The 16,750-nt window shown below is 32.0% G+C and overlaps 1 protein-coding gene across 1 annotated transcript in view; it reads left to right on the forward strand.

The window, feature by feature from the left end:
- The first annotated feature begins 12,417 nt into the window (after window positions 1-12,417).
- The window catches only part of LOC118200862 (zwei Ig domain protein zig-2-like), an 81,216-nt gene continuing 76,883 nt past the window's right edge, over window positions 12,418-16,750 (forward strand). Inside the window, exon 1 of the mRNA XM_035372845.2 lies at window positions 12,418-12,572. The gene's annotated coding sequence lies outside the window, so the exon portion shown is untranslated. The remainder of the gene's footprint in view (window positions 12,573-16,750) is intronic.

A 16,750-nucleotide genomic window follows, 5' to 3' on the forward strand; every position in this document is an offset into this window, starting at 1 on the left:
ACTTGACAGATGTTAAAAATGTTGCATGTGCTTCGAGAGAATCTGTGATGGGTCTGCATTCTTCAAGCAGAATGCGTTTATTCTTTTAAGAACATGTATGTCATATTCTTCTAAAGTTCACAGAAGGTTTTTCTTAAATTATCGGCAGACTAATTTTGATTTGTGTCAAATTTTATACCATCTAATATTGCACTGTTCAAATCAAATATTCGGTGAATATTTGAAATGAAATATTTTTCAGCATGGGTATTTGTGAAGAGCTGCACACAGGATTAAAACAGCAAGGAATATTAAAAATTTCTAATCGATAATGGTATCTCCAAAATTTCTTCAGAGGAAAATTATCACAATAGATCCCGTTGAGATTAGTATGGATTCCATGAAGAAATTTACGTTCTTTATTACAGAACGATTACTCTTCTGAGATGCTTTTTAGCCTTCTAAAACTTGTGCATCAGGTTTCATGCTCAAAAAGACTAGTCATCGCTCTTTCACTCTTAAAGTAGCCATTAGGTTCAGTTGTAACATTAAGAAATAGCAATGACGTATTTACTTCTATCGCCACGGTTCATGAGCCTGTTAGCTGTTACAGCAAAACTCGTTGATTACCAAAAACATTAATTATTACAAAAAATATGCTTTATAAAAATATAACTAAACTCTGCTAAAGAAACCAAATAATCTTTAATTTATATCCGTGGTATTAGCGCAAGTTCCGAAGTTTAAACTAAAGCAACACATACATACTCATCGAAAATATGGATTTCATTGGAAACCTTATTATAGTTCTTATATCGTCATTAGACACTATAGGTAGGTCTACAGTGATTCTCATTACATGGAGGTAAGTCAGAAAAGAACTCTTTCTTTATGAGTTACTCTCAATTCGTGAATATGTCAAATACGAAATTCAGTTTCAAATATTTCGTGTACTTTACACGTAGCTTCTGCTTTTATAAATTTTATTATTTATTTTTCACCGTTGTGGGTTTTGAAAGCTGAGAAAAGTTTGCATTTAAGCATCAGCTAAAAGTCTTAATATTCAACCTTACTGTTGCCCTTAAAGGACAACGCACTTGTTGCTCGACATCAGTCACCTATTATAGCGTAAATAAAAATAATAAAGAGGTAAACCAGAGTGAAAAAATGCGTGAAAGTGAAAAAGAGTCAACTACTATGTTTATATGTTATTTAACTCTATTTCTACCATCAAGGGCAAACGAGTAATGCAGCACCTTACAAGCCCGCTATCATAAACTTTGAAAGGAAAAAATAGAGAAAGATAAAAAAAGGGAAAAGCGAAAATCTGATTGTTTCAAAAAAGTAGCTTATACCACAGACGAGGGACTTGCATATAAATCTGAATAACGCTTATCATCATTGTAAAGTTCATTTTGTTTTAAAATTAAGCTCTGTTTTTAGTTAAGAGTCTAATGAATTTTCATTAATTCCGAAGATCGATGAAGAAATCAGTGAGGAGAATCAATCGATCAAAAATGAGAAAATCAAAAGGAGCAAAGTGAAAGCCCCACTGCAGTACATGCCAATGTCCCATTAAGATATTTGTGTGCAAAATACATACCAGGCTCTCTCATTCCATTCTCTGAGGTACTCTAGATCGAAACTGGTATGGAATAGGCACAGTCATTCTGTCACCACATATTTCCAAAGTCATCATCAAAGACAAGGCGCCTTTCTCACCTCACTCATGTTATTCAGAATGTTTTTCGGGTGGTTTCATGATTGTATAATGACTGTATATGGGGATAAGCCAACAACTAAACCAGTATAAAAGCACTAATATAGCTGGTCTCTAACTGTATTCATTAGCACCACCAGAATATATCTAAGAGTAAAAAAAATTGCATGTAAAACATTTCATTCAGTTTCAGTGCCGATTTTTGCCAAACATTCTCAAATGTATTTGTCTCTTATAGGTATAATTCATAAAACAATATTGTATGAATTTACTACAATAATTATTATGAAACATCATAAGAATAAGATGTGTGAAGTGTGCAGCAGCTGGTGATTTACGTAGTGAGCATCGGTAAGGAGTTATTTCACAAATTAAGTTTTTAAAATTTGTTTCATAGTCTGATAAATCTGACCATTAATTATTGTAATTCTTTTTCTTAAACAAATAGTTCAGAAATATAGTAATAATAATGATAAATTATAATAATATGATGAGAAAACATATTTGGAAAGCTGAACGTAATTAAAGGTTGACGCACGCAAAGATCGAATAAAACCTAATGCAATCTAATAATTTTTATAGTTTGTTATATTACATACCTTATATTATTTACTTATTTCATTTTATGTTATTATATGGAAGTATTCTCTATGGATTTTTCAGCGTATCTGCTTATTATTTATATTTATTTTCAAATTTGCACATTATTTTCGAAATAAGTTTTTCAAGAAAAAATTTTAAGCTCTTTAGTAATTAATATCAAACTGCAAAATGTCCTCATGAAGAAAATCGCAGAAAGGTCTCCTACATCGAGCTCATACTGCCACTAATAGTGTCTATGATTAAATTATCTGATTTCTGTTGGTGAAATCGGTTGTTGTAATTTAACGGAACGTATTGAAAGAGCGAAAGTTTTATTCTGTCTGATTGTTAGTTTTATCTCTCTATCCATTTGCTGAAATGTCTAGGCCTCGAGTCACCCACTCATTTCAATACATTTTATAATGAAACAAACTTATTTTTGCTATTGTTGAGAGAAATAATCGCGTAGGTTTTTATATTTATTTCGCAATTCCTTATTTATCAATCTCAGTGTAGAATGCAGTACCTAATTTGAGAAATATCTTTCTTTCTTGATCAATAGATATTTCTAAATTTGTTGTGCAAAGAGAAATGTTCTTGGAAACCATTTTTAAACTTTGCTCAATGTTATTTTCTTTCCTTTAAAATAAAATGAGTAGTATTTATTTCATTTTAAAAGGCTTATGACTTCCATTTTTTATGTTAGAAACATTTTTAGCTTAATCCTACCTTTATTTAAAGCTTAATCTCCCCTTCTTTTACTTCTTAATAATGTATAGCTGTATTTTATTTTGAAATAATGTCTCTCTAATTAACACAGTTTATAATACGGGAAATTCATGCGATTTATGATGCGTCCAAATATCGTGCTCTCTGGTATATGCTCATTCGCTGGAATATTTCTCGCTATGTACTGAGTGCGAATCCCAGCAAAATATGATTTGGACCTCCAGATATTTCTCCTTGAGCAGGCAATTTTCTTTTTTTTTTCCCCTTTCTCTTTCGCGGCTCTTCAGCGGCTTTCTGCAAACTGATGTTCTTTCTTCTAATTTCCTTCTTTCAGAAACATTTGTTTTCAATGTTGAGATTGTTTCGATTATTTATTTCCATAAATTTTGTTTCCTTATCAAATTTTAAAACTTCAGTTTAAAGTCACTTAGTTTTATCTTTCAGGTTGAAGCAGTATTCATCTTCTAAACATTTTAACTGAAAATTTAGCTTATCATAAAACCTGGAGGACAATAGTTGAGTTAAAACGTACTTACCAAATGACAGAAGAGTAAAGCATCTACCAAGCTTTTTTGGTTATCAGAATCCAGCGATTTTTCTATCCCACTGATGATCCGATGTTAATATCGAGTTCAAATATTCTAAATCATATAATTTTGAAAATTTTGAAAACCAGTAAATGACATATTGAAGAGTCATATTTTTTATCTGTAATAATATGAGAAAGAAACTAAATATTTGAAACATTCTTTGTAAGGCGGTTAATATAAAATATGTATTTTATATTTTAACTAAAAGGTGAGATATGATCCAAACCATCAAACTTTTGAGCATAGTTTATAGTGTTAAATAACTAACTTGAAACTACGCACTGAGCTGTAGGTATATCGTGCATACGAATTTCATGTTTATGGAAAAAAGTGAATGATCAATCCAAATATAGTTAAGTTTCAATAAATCAAAATTGAAGGAAAACACCCATCAAAAAATATTAAAAATTCGACTTTGAATCAGTATTTATTTCGAATAGTATGTTTCTTTATTTATCTGACTTAACTTCGAATTTCTAGTTGGGACAACCATTCCGTCAAAAATTTCCCCGAAATGAAGTAATTGAAATGTTAGTGCATATTCTCTGTACGGTGATTAAGTAATCGGAGTGTACTAAAAAATAGAAACGTTTCAGAGTTTGCATTGCTGCAAATTCCAGTCTTAATACGATTAAGATCGGTTATTAAAAAGAAGGCTTGCAAAGGTCTGTTTTTGAGAGTAGCTCTAAGAGTAGGATATTGCATTTCCTTTAGCTCTTCCATGACAAAAAATGCTGCTTGAGTTTTGTGAAGCGAAAATAATCGCAAGAGGCAAATCTAGAGATCACATGGGGCGACAAATTACACATACTTATTTTCAGTATAGAGAGGTTCTATGAAGTAGTTATTGACTAGAGAGAAGATGAATTATCATGCAATGCAACAGATTTCGAATGAAAAACATAAGATTAACAATCGTCCGCTTAATTTTCAGCTATTTAAGTCAGCTAATCAAAAAAATATTTCAAACTGCACCCTTGTTTTGACATTTCAACTTGTAAGATAATCTAATGGCGCATATTTTAAACATCAGTTTAATCTTCCCATAGTGTATAATGTAGAGAGATAATCGTTCAATCCTTAACTTAGATTCCAGGAATATCAAGTGAATACAATAATACCAAACGTAACTGAAACTTCATTTGCATTACGAGTTCTTAGTTTAAAAACTAACGCGTTAACAGAACTACTCTGTTTGTGCCTGAGGACATATAACAATACTTTAAATATTTGCAAATCAAATTGTGAATTAGAATCTGTAAGGTTACTATGGTAACTGAAAACTAGAGTTAAAATCCTGCAGACCCTGCTAGACAGAAAGCAAATTATAGCGATGTCTTGAACAACTCAAATAATTTTATTTTGCCCTGTAATATCTACTTGTTTATCTTTTGATGTGACAGCTGAAGTACGTGTAGGAACCGCACAGGAGAAGGATTGAAAGAACCCTTTATTAAAACTTTAAAACTCACAATGCGTCGACTTGACGCTAACGCAATAGGCCTCGCTCGGGCGGTAACTCAAAGAACAAGAAATCAACTAAAAATTCAAAGATATCAACAAGCAGTAGAATTACTCTTCAGTGGCCCTGAACCTAAAAAAGGTGGTGCATGATAATTCTACACTACCAGGATTTGACGACTGGGTCCCCTAACTCCTAGTCGTCTTTAAAATGGGGAGTGTATAAAGCATTTCTCCCGCCTGCTTAGCATGCCTTCGTGGTGTAGTGGCCAGCAGATTCGGCGCCTATTCGAGAGGTTCGCGGTTCGAGTCGCGGCGAGAGCATTGCTCATTTTTCATGTCTCCCGTATTAAAATTAACCTAATGTTTCTACAATCCTCAGTTGAGTATACAGGCATAACTTGTGCTACAAACGAAATTTCCACAATTTGTTGATATGTTAAGCTAACAGAACAGACACTTAAATTCGAACCTCGATAAAGTCCTCTAAGACACATTAAATATAATATAATAGCTGACTACAATGAAATATAATAAGTTGGCTCATATAGTTTACCGGCGTGTATTTAAAGCATCGTCTAACGAGAATGATACAACCGGAAGATAATTTTTAAACACAGCTGGCGAAAAATATTAATAGCAAGACGTAACTGCCAGAAGCTCTCTCAACTAAAGATTCAAAATCCTCAGCTTAAATACACACAAAACTAATCTGCATTCTATTGAGGAATATGGAAAGGAGAAATTATAGTAATGGCTTAAATCATAATGACTGATTAATTAACGTAAGATATTTTACAAATTTAATAACTGTGCTTTTAATTTAAGCTGTCCCACTAGCGGCCGAGTGGTAAAAGTCTGTTGATAGTTTGTCCTGGAAAGCAACTCAAGCGAACGTGCTGGCCGAATAGATTTCGTGATTTCCGTCTAGTGTAACGTAATTACGAGTCACGTTTCCTTAGAAAAGTCCCCTTAGGCAGGTAGGCTCCATGTGGTTTGCTACATTTAGATAACTAACCAATCTAATTTATGCTCGATTTCTAAGCTCAGATCTCTTATAAAAACCGGAAACTCACCGAAGCTTAGTGCAGTTATCCAATCTGGAGGTACATGATAAATACAGTGCCAGTGGTTCAGTCGCCAATGCCATTCATTTATACATTTTGATAGAGTTGATAGAAAGAGTAATAGTTCAGGTGTTAAAATTTTGATTGATATAAAATTAGAACTTTCTTTAATTCGTTCCAAATTTCTTTAGCTGTTGTTTTGTTTCTTATACGTATAATTTGGTTGTCTTCTACAAGTGCTCGGATATTCAGCTATTATACAGGCGTCGGCTCCATTGAGTAGATCTTTCCCATAGATAGTCCCCGTGTGGGGAATGAAGAAAGCGATTTTAAATTTTTGAAATTATTTTACAAGAAGAATTCTGAAATAGTACTTATATTTGAATATTTTTCATATTATTATTACTTTTGCTGCTTTTTCTGTAACAGAAAATGCAGCAAAGGTAATAATAATATGAAAATAAATGTAACAATAATCACCCTTTATTATATTACTAATGATTAAAATTCAGAGCTTGAAAACGACAATTTGACTTTTACAAATGTGGTTATTCTAAACCCTATGTTTAGATAAAAAAATATATTTTGCTTTAAAGAAAAGGGACAGTGTTTATACTTAGGGGCACATTCAACCGTAAACAACAGTTTGTTTAAGGAATTTACTATGAAGTAAAGACAATGAAATAGCTTTGGACATAAAACCTTTTCAAACTCATTTTTATTTGTTGCCTTTGTCACACACAGAAAAGAAGATAAAAATTTTTCATTACAGTAAATTTTGCCTCTGTTAGACAGTCTGTAGAAATCAGCAAAATCAATTTCGTTGCATATAAAATGAAATTAAGTAAAGCAGCAGACAATAAAATGCGAAGGTAAAATTTTACTCTTATAAAAGGAAAAACAATTTAAACTTTTGATTAACATTCTTTATAAGTTTAAAAAATAGCTTTTCATGTATTATTAATGCATATTTATGAAGCATTATTAATAAAAATGAAAATTAAGACATTTTGCATAAATGATCCTCAGCAAAATTTATTTGAAAATTTAAGGTTCAAATCGAAGGCTGCAATTCAGATTATAATAAAAGATTATTATAAAAACCGTAAATCACATTTTAGCGTTATTATCGTTTGTAAGAAATATACCGATTTCCAGGACATTTTTTGCAGGCATGCCTAAAATGATGGTAAAACTTTTATAACTCAAAACTGTTTTCGAAAATTTTTAAAAATTATTTTAACTTACAAATTTTTAAAGTAAATCATGAAAAATGTGCGAATTATATTTGGATTGAACATAAACTTCAAATTCTGAAAGAAGCAATTAAGTAAATTCAATAAAAAAAAGGGATATTCATAACAGTGAGAAGCTAAAATTTTGGAACTTAACCTTAAAAACTACTCTTGTTACTTTTGTCAAACCTGCCACTTTGGCATAATTTGAGGCGCATGACAGAAATATGGAAAAAATTCAGTACGAAAGTACCTTTTTAGAGAAAGTCCGATTTTGCATTAAAATACATATGTTAGAAAAATACTATATATAAATCTAATATATTTCCTAAATCGCGCGTTCGAGACATGAACGTCAGACAGTGAATTTCGTCAGTCGGCCTGGTAGAACGAAACACATATAACTGTCTCTCTCTCTCTCTCTCTCTCTTTTTTTTTTTTCTTTTTTTTTTTTTTTTTTTTTGGACTGAGTGTACATTTTAGGCATGTACCTTCTTTTCCAACCAACAGAATTCCGTTTAAGAGTGATACTTAATGATTTTTAAGACATGCTTGGAAACTAATATTTTTCAGCTCCGAGTTTCGTATGTGAAATTTTGCTTATGATTTATATCATTTTGTGAGTGAAACAAGACTCTCTGTGCAAATTAACGTATTAAACAAGTCTAAGCTCATTATTTCATTCTTTAAATTTTAAAGAAAAGTTCAAGTTCCTTTTCTTTATGTGTGTACGTGTCTATGTGAGTGTATAAAACTTTTATAGGTTGTTCGATAATGCATAATGCTTTCGATGTCTTTTGGCATATTTAATCTATAAAACATATAGTGTGCGAATAAATACAAATATGGTTTATTTCCATTTAATACTTTGTATTTGATAAGACACTAATGAGAAATCTGTGAGTAATTATATATTACTGTGGTCTTAATTAGAAATCAGGGACAGCTAAAATACCGATAGTGCCTTTTTCTCCAGCAGAAACCAAATTTTTTGCCGGTTACGACTGTACTTAAATTTTGTATCCTAAATTACATGTAGTTTAAAATCGGTTTTGAAATACAAACCTAATGATGATAGAGATTTCTTTACTTTCTAATTTCAGTACAAAATATTCTTTAAGATAATTCCTATCAATAAGATGCTAAGCCATTTTAGACATCTGTTATATATACGAATACAATTATGCTGTGAAGTTTTTTGTTTCCTTTTCAGTTTTTTCAGTTTTTTTCAATCAGGCAACCAGAAAATATTAATATCAAAATGGCGATCGAAGTGAAATATACTAAGAGGCTGACATTTTATGTCACAGATTTTTTTTGAACTATAAAAATTTCAATATCTAAAACTGTCTGTTTGCATGAATAAAAAGCTTTAATCACTAAACAATTTTCTTCGTCGTAGGCTCTTAAACTTACACTTAATATACTGCAGTGTATATTAAAAATATGGAAATAATGAAAGGATTTATTTTTGAAGGTGTCCAGAAGAAGGAATAACAAGAGAAGATAAGCAGTTATTGACTCAATCACATGGAATATTTATTAACAAAAATTATAATACGTAAAATTATAAAGTATAGCTTAACTTGTTGAATAGCAAGCCTATTGTGTCTCCCAGCAAAATAGCGTCTGATAATGCACCAGAGAAAAGAAACCCGCCTTTTTGTTTGATTTACATCAAGCGAAAATCGGGCAGTAAATTAACATACTAAACTATAGCATTTTTTAAGACACAATAACACGCCGAATAAATACTAATTCAGAAGTCAAACAACAAAAATCAGCGTTAATTTACAAAATTTTCACAGGACTAGTTTCGATAGCTGCAAAACCGCAAATGAATATACTAAGAGGCTGGCAAATGAATATACTAAGAGGCTTTGCGGTTTTGCAGCTGAAGATGATGGTTCGGTAAAACCATCGAAACTAGTCCTGTGAAAATTTTGTAAATTAACGCTGATTTTTGTTGTTTGACTTCTGAATTACTATAGCATTTTTGCTAAATTAATTTTTAATACGCATGGAATTCGGTAATTTTTTAAGCATATTATAGCAGACTGACCCTTATATTGTTGATCGTCTTTTAATTCTGCTCAGTAAACATGAAATATTTTTAATAATTTTAATCTCGCAGTTACGTGCTTTGTTTTTCTAGATTATCCCTCATTTCCGGGGTCATAAGCACTAGAACAGTTTCGTGAATCTTCACAGGTAGTGTCATGTATCCCCTTATTTTTTAAATAAATGCCTTTGTGTAATTGTAGTGACAGAACTACTTTCCTCATCTCTATCTCACTTTCGATCAGTTTAAACACCCCTAGGAAATAAATCTTATTGTCTTATTGCGTCTTCTTTCCCTACCACTAAACTCTCGAAAGAATTTCGGATCGACATACGTTAAATGCCTTATTTCTCAAAAACACTGTGCATTTGCAAACATCTACTCGGAACTCAAAACATAAGCATATTGGCTTGGTAATCAGTTTATGCTGATCTAATATGGTCTGGTACGGACTCATTACGTTATACATGAGACAATCTTTAACTGATATTTATTAATTCTGATGAGAGGTTTATTCTTCTATGTCTCAATTCTTATTTCAACAATTCTCAATTCTTTCTTTTATATATATATATATATAAGTAAAGTTTTATAAGTAAATATAATTATTAGAGTTCTGATATCGAAGCTTAAAGAAAAGTAGATATCTCTGAGAAATTCCTCCATGAAGGCATTGCTTCAGCTATGTATGTACGATTTCTTTCTTCTAGCTTATAGAGCAATGAACTTTGAATCTTAATATTAGATAAGTATATTTCTGAAAAAGTGGAAGGGCGAAACTTAGACTAACTCATGTAGCTTAATATCGAAAATAGCACTGAATAATTTTAAAAATAAATTATAGCGACTATTTAATAATAGAAATTCATTATAATACTTTATTATAAACATTATTTCGGTATTTATTATCAACTTTTATTTACTAAGCCCTCGTAATTGAATAGTAAGCCAGCTCGTTAAAAGGAATAAATTTTTCAAATATATTCCTTGAAATATGTTTAACCGTGAATTAGCACGATTTTCTCTTCGGTATTCCACATTGTTTTAAAGAATTATTTTCAAATGTTTAGTTTACACCTGAATTCTTCATGTTATAGTCTAAAATTTCAAAACGAGTTCGCAGTAAAAAGGGAAAATTTTTTTAATGTAATAAAAGTAAATAATTATTATTTCATTCCTCTTGTAAGGAAACGTAAATTGAACTGTAAGCAACTCAGGAAACTGTATCTCTCTTGCTCTATAAAATTAAAACAACTTAAAAAGAATTTAATTTTTAAATGATCTATGTTATCATGGTCTTTTTTAAGAGATTTCATTCCTTTTCTTATTTTTTATTGTTTTATCGCCAACCGAAAATGGTAACACTTTTTGTGTTTCTGTCTGTTTTAGGGTATTATAATACTAATAGTGTAGTAGAAGTAAATGCACAGTATAATAGTTTCCAAGTATAAAAAAAGGCTGACCAATAAATTCGGAAATGGATCCAGACGCCTTCTTCTTGCTTATTGGCCTATGATTTAAAGTGAGGGTCAAAGTTTGCTTGCAAAGACATTTACATTTTATATTGTAATTAGGTTGGCATGGTGGTACAGGTACAGGTAGAAGCTAGGCCAACACTTCTATGGTACCATAGGTGATTGAGGTATTGCTGTACCTAGCTCACTGTTAGCTTCCGCTCTATTCTGGAATACGGAAAGAGAACGCTCTGAAGGGAGCGGCCCGAGAGTCTTCTTCTACCACCAGCCTTTTGAGAGGTTTTCGACTCGTGGTGTATTTTTAGTGCCTGCTTGCCGCGCAGATACTGTATGCTTAAAAAATCCATTCCTTCTCCAGGTTTCGAACCCGGGCCCGTTGGTACAGAGTCAGTTTTACTAACCGCTATACCGTCTGGGCGGATGGCATGGTGGTAAGGAAGCCAGCTGCGATAGCAAAAGGCGTGGTTGTTTGAAAGTGTATAGCATGGGAGAATTTAAAATACTGTTGAGCAGAAAGTCCTCTCGAGAGATTGATGAAGATGAAGCGGACTAGGAGACCATCGGATCCATCTCTCGCGTAATTTTGCTTCAAAACTGGAACTGAGTCGGGCAAATTCGTACTATTACCTATATTGCGCTCAAGATCTTGCTAGATCACAGGGAATCTAGATCACGAATAACTAGCGGATTTGATTTGATGTTATAGTCAGATATATCACAATAACAGTACAACATTCTACGCTGCATAAATTATGAGTAGAATTTGAATCAGTTGGTATTCGTACTTTAAATTCAAGATGAATTACTTGTTAGAGTAAATGAAGAACGAATTATTGTGGTTAGAGGTTTCAAAAACCTGAAAGGCGATCATTTTTAAATCTTTTTATTCCACCACCCTAAATTAACTGAATTTTTCATTTTACTTCTTTGCCTTTGAAAATTCTTACTAACCTATATGTAAGTGATTGTGTAAAATAGGAAAGCTATTTTCCACAAAGAACTAAAAAAAACTGCTATATAGTTATCTTTTGTCTTCAGTAAGTGTGCAATATTTGGTGATGTTCATAAGTTCAGTTTTTGAGGAAAATTCAGTTTCTGCTATTTTTAATTCAATTTCCCCTTTCCTTCAGAAATCAAGGTATAAAATTAGTACTGAAAAACAGAAATTTTCTTCTAAGCGAGCATTTGTATTTGTTGCATTTTACCAGTCCTAATTACAGTGTCATTGTTAACAAATGAATTTTCTAGTCTTAAGCAATTAAAACTAATTAGGAATTATATATCTCAGCTGCAAAGCGCTTGAAGTATTTTACCATTCTCTTTAGTCGCCAAAAGAGCGCGTGGGACGATTCTTTTGCGATTAAATGACGTAATCTCATCGGCGCATGACAATTGGCAAAGGGGCGGAACTTAGTTTGGAAGAAATATTCCACTGTAGGTTCAGTCTATTTCGTGTGAATAGATTTTCAGTTTCGTTAAAGGGGGTGGGGTGGGAGAAGAGGAGGAGAGTACATAAAAGTCAGGTTGTCCGGCTATAAAAGTTAGTCGCTTAGATTCGATAATCTCAATACGCGCTTCGTCGTCTACATAAATTAAATTTGGAAGTTTACCTGGAAGTTCGCTATCTTTCGCAGAGCAACTTTTTCTCCGAATAATTCAAAAGCATAACAAAGTAAGTTTGTAAATATCATTTATTTCGCTTTCTTTGTTTTTCTTTTGGTTCCATTTTGTGTTCTCACATTAACTGAGAAATTTCGTAATACATAATCTTAATTGGAAGCGGTTACATTTGATGCTTTACATTTCTCTTGCGAAGAAAATCATATACAACGTTTTCAAATGCATATTCTAAATGAAAATTAGCAGTTAGAGAAGGAAAACTAGAAAAGTTAGGAGAAAAAAAAGAGAAGGAGAATTTTATTATGCTCTTTGTTTATTATTATATTTTCACTTCATGGCGAACATAAGCATCGTATGCAGCGACGCTGCTAAAAAAATCTTTGTTTTAAATAACTATTATACTTTTTCTATGGAATCGTTCTGCTGCGCAAAGCGTTAGTAGATGCAAAAAAATTTACTAATTACTTTCTATGTAAGTCGGAGAAAATCTCTTAGCTTTGTATGCAAATGAAAATTTCCTTTGTTTGATATGTATGTAAAAAAATGTTTTTTCGTGCTTTTCTTCCCTGCTCTCTTGATTATTCATGAAGGCTTGTTTGAACCCTGTTTTATTTCTTTTGCTATCTTAGGGTTTGCTTTTGTAATGCACAAATTGCCTTTTATGCGATTGCACATTTTCATTACCGTTTATTTCTTTTTTAGAATATTTTAGTCGTAGTTCCCAAGTCAGAGATTAAAAAAAAAAAAAAGAAAGAGTTTACAAATTTCGTGTTGTAAAATGCTTCGTGTTGTAAAATACTCGTTTTGTAACTAGAATTCTAACGTTTCGCGGTGTTAAGAAATTTGGGCTTTACGCTTAATATATCTTTAAAACATGGTTTTAAACATGGTTTTAAACATAATTTTAAATATTTTTACATGGTTTTAAATATTTAAAACATGGTTTTAAATATTGTCTGCAAAATATAATTTTACGTAATTCTCTCAACAATCGTTTTCCTTAAATATCAATATTTAATGGATTTTATGGGCATTGTGAATAATGAATTTGCTATTTATTTCAACTTAATTTGTATTTTTCCAAATAAGTTAAGATTTACCTTAAAATGAGTAACATTTTCTTTTATAACCCTGCAGAAAATGTATGGTTTTCTTTCTTCAGTAATAACTGCCCTTTTAAATGTTTATCGACTTTTCTAAATGTAACTTTGGAGATTGAAATGAGAAAATTATTTGAAAATATATCTGCTTCAACTTTTATTACAAAAATTCCGTCTAGTTCCAAATTCATTCAGAGTTTATTCTCTTGTAAGAAAAGGCTATTTGTACTTTTCGCAAAGTGAATCTTACTGTTCATGTATGCAAATGGCCAAATTTATATACAAACATGCTATTTTTTTATTGAGAGGATTGAAATTTCTTGAAAACAGACGGTAAAAATTCTAACCATTTGTGCCCAGGAAAGCGTTCTTTCTACTCTTAGAGCCGAGTCAGAAAGGTTTATTATTCGATTTAGTCGTTTGACTTCAAATATTTGTACTGCACCGATATATTTATTAATGTACGAAAGTTGGAACATGGTTTACCTTTATTAACTAAGATTTTATTTCGCATGTGTGTTGCTGTTCTTTTAAACAATCTTAAGTATTAATAACTAATTATACAGTTTAAAATGAAATGAAAGGAAAAAACCATTTGCAGCATTAGCATTAGCAAAGAAAACTGTTATATGCCGAAATTATTATTTATCTAGCTTTCTAATAAAAACCATTTCTGAAACGAAGTGAAAAACTGCATTCCCTCCCCCTTAACTTGTAACAAACATTTTAAGCACGTTACTGCACACTAATTATGCGATTTACACTGAAAATGCTTACTACAAAAAATGCGTTTAGGTGTAAAAGCTAATTAAAAGTTAAGAATTTTGTATTAAGTAATAACGCTGCAAGTAATGATTTTAACGTATTTTATGCGAAAAATGAATATTATAACATTATGAAGATGGTAAAAATGCACCTGTATTTAAAAAACAGATTTTATTTTTTATAACCTGATTTTAAAAATCGTATACTTTATTCTTTTACTTTCTTGTCATTGCAATTTAATGATATTTTTCGTTAGAATATTTTCCGAACACTGAAGATTGAAATGTTTAGATTACTATGAGATTCAAATATTTGATTTGATCTTTAATGTAATTCCTAGGTTAAGACACTATGAAATTATTTACAGTACTTTATGCATTTGTCTGATACTGATTTAATGTTTGCTTTCTACGTGATTGGAATATTATATATGTCTGTGCGCAGTATGCTGGAAAATTGATCATATATATATGTAGCCCCTTTTCATTTTAATTTGTTTGTTTCCCCTTTGTGTTCTGAAAATAATAATTGTTTATAATAACATTTCTGGACCGCGTTATATCCAGATTAATTCACGTCATATGATTTTTACGTAACGCTGGTTGACGTTTTGCGAACCGAAGCTCAAACAGTCAGAAATAATTTTAGAACTTCACTAACAAGCCAATCAGATGACACTGAAAGCGAAAGCTGTTCATTCTTGAACTAAGGATTCATCTTGACCACATAGAGCTTTCATGCTTCAGCACCTACGTGTTCAGGCTTTCCATATTGTTGTATATATATTATAAGATATTAGTCCCGCCTTTTTAGCGTGCCTTCGTGGTGTAGTAGTTTGCATGCTGGGTGCGTATTCCAGACGTCCGTGGTTCGATTCCCGGAGAAGGCGTTGCTCATTTTTCATCTCTCTTGCTTCCAAATACCTAATGTCTCTACAGTGGCGCTTGAACTAAAAAAGAGTGGTGGATGATGATTCTCCACACCCAGGATTTGGCGATTGCGTCCGCTAAACCCCAGTCGCCCTTTAAAAATGGGAGTATATAAGATATTTCTCCTTCCTTCTTAGCATGCCTTCGTGGTGTAAATGTCTCTACAATATGTCCGAAAAAATATTATTCATTTTTCTATTTTTCTGATTACAGAATTATTAAATTCTAAATCATTTTAATTTCTTTTCTTCGTATATTTTGAGCTATTATATAAACATTAAGAACCAACAGAGTTTATATTACGTACTGCAAATACAGTTTTAATTATACAGACACTATCTAAACAAACCTACACTAACTACCCTGTATTTTTACGAGTGTCATCCAGAAAATAAAGACAGTTTATTTATACAAAATAAAAAAACACAGTATTTATTTGAAAAAGCAACTTTGTTGCGTACCTGAAGCTTCCTTCCTTTCTCTACATAATCGCCTTCTACATTTAAACATCTGTCGTATTAGGTCATCGAACTTCAGAATTTCAATGTTATACTATTTCGCCGTTAGTTCATTAAGCCACGTTGTCACTGCGTTCTCCATATCTTCATCGCTTTGAAAAGGTTTACAGACCAGAAACGCTTTCAGCTTAAGGAAAATGTGGAACTCGCTAAGAGCAAGGTATGGGCTATAAGGTGGATGATCCAAAATTTTCCATCCGAATCGATATAGAAACTCTTGAGATGCTGCAGCAGTGTAAAAGCGAGTATTGGCATGAAGAGGTGCAATTCTTCCAGAAATCATTCGTCGCCTCCTCTTTTGGATGACTCGCCGTAATTTTCTTAGAGTCTCACAATAACAATTTGCATTGACCGTAGTGCCTTTTGGCATGAAATCCACCAAAAGAACACGTTTACGATTCTAAAGACGGTTGCTATGACCTTTCGTGTTGAGAGAGTCTGTTTGAATTTTCTCGGTTTTTTGGATGATGATGGATTATGCCACTCAAATGATTGGCGCTTACTCTCTGGGGAGATATGACACACCCAAATCTCATCACCAATCACAATCCGATCAAAAAGTCTTTTCCGTATATGTGATATCGTGTCAAGAATGTCAATGCTGAGCTTTGAGGGCAGTGACCACCTGTTTTAGTGAATTGGCGGCGGAAGAGTATACCATGGGAATGCTGAAGCTCGTGAACAGATACGGCAAATGTTAAATGAAGGTGGTGATCGTGGAAAGTTGAGGAAGCCCAATAAATAATTGGTTTTTCATTTTGTATAATTAAACAATCTTTATTTTCTGGATGGTCCTCGTATATTCCATTCAATGATATTAATGAGTACCATGTAGAATCGTGAAAAAATTTTAAAACATAACGCAAACCTCAAAATTGCTTTCCGTAAATAATTTTCAACTACCATCACATTAGTAAA

Source organism: Stegodyphus dumicola, chromosome X1, assembly GCF_044657685.1.
Source record: "Stegodyphus dumicola isolate Sdum_Otavi_A_Nest chromosome X1, ASM4465768v1".
Taxonomy (NCBI): Eukaryota; Metazoa; Arthropoda; class Arachnida; order Araneae; family Eresidae; genus Stegodyphus; species Stegodyphus dumicola.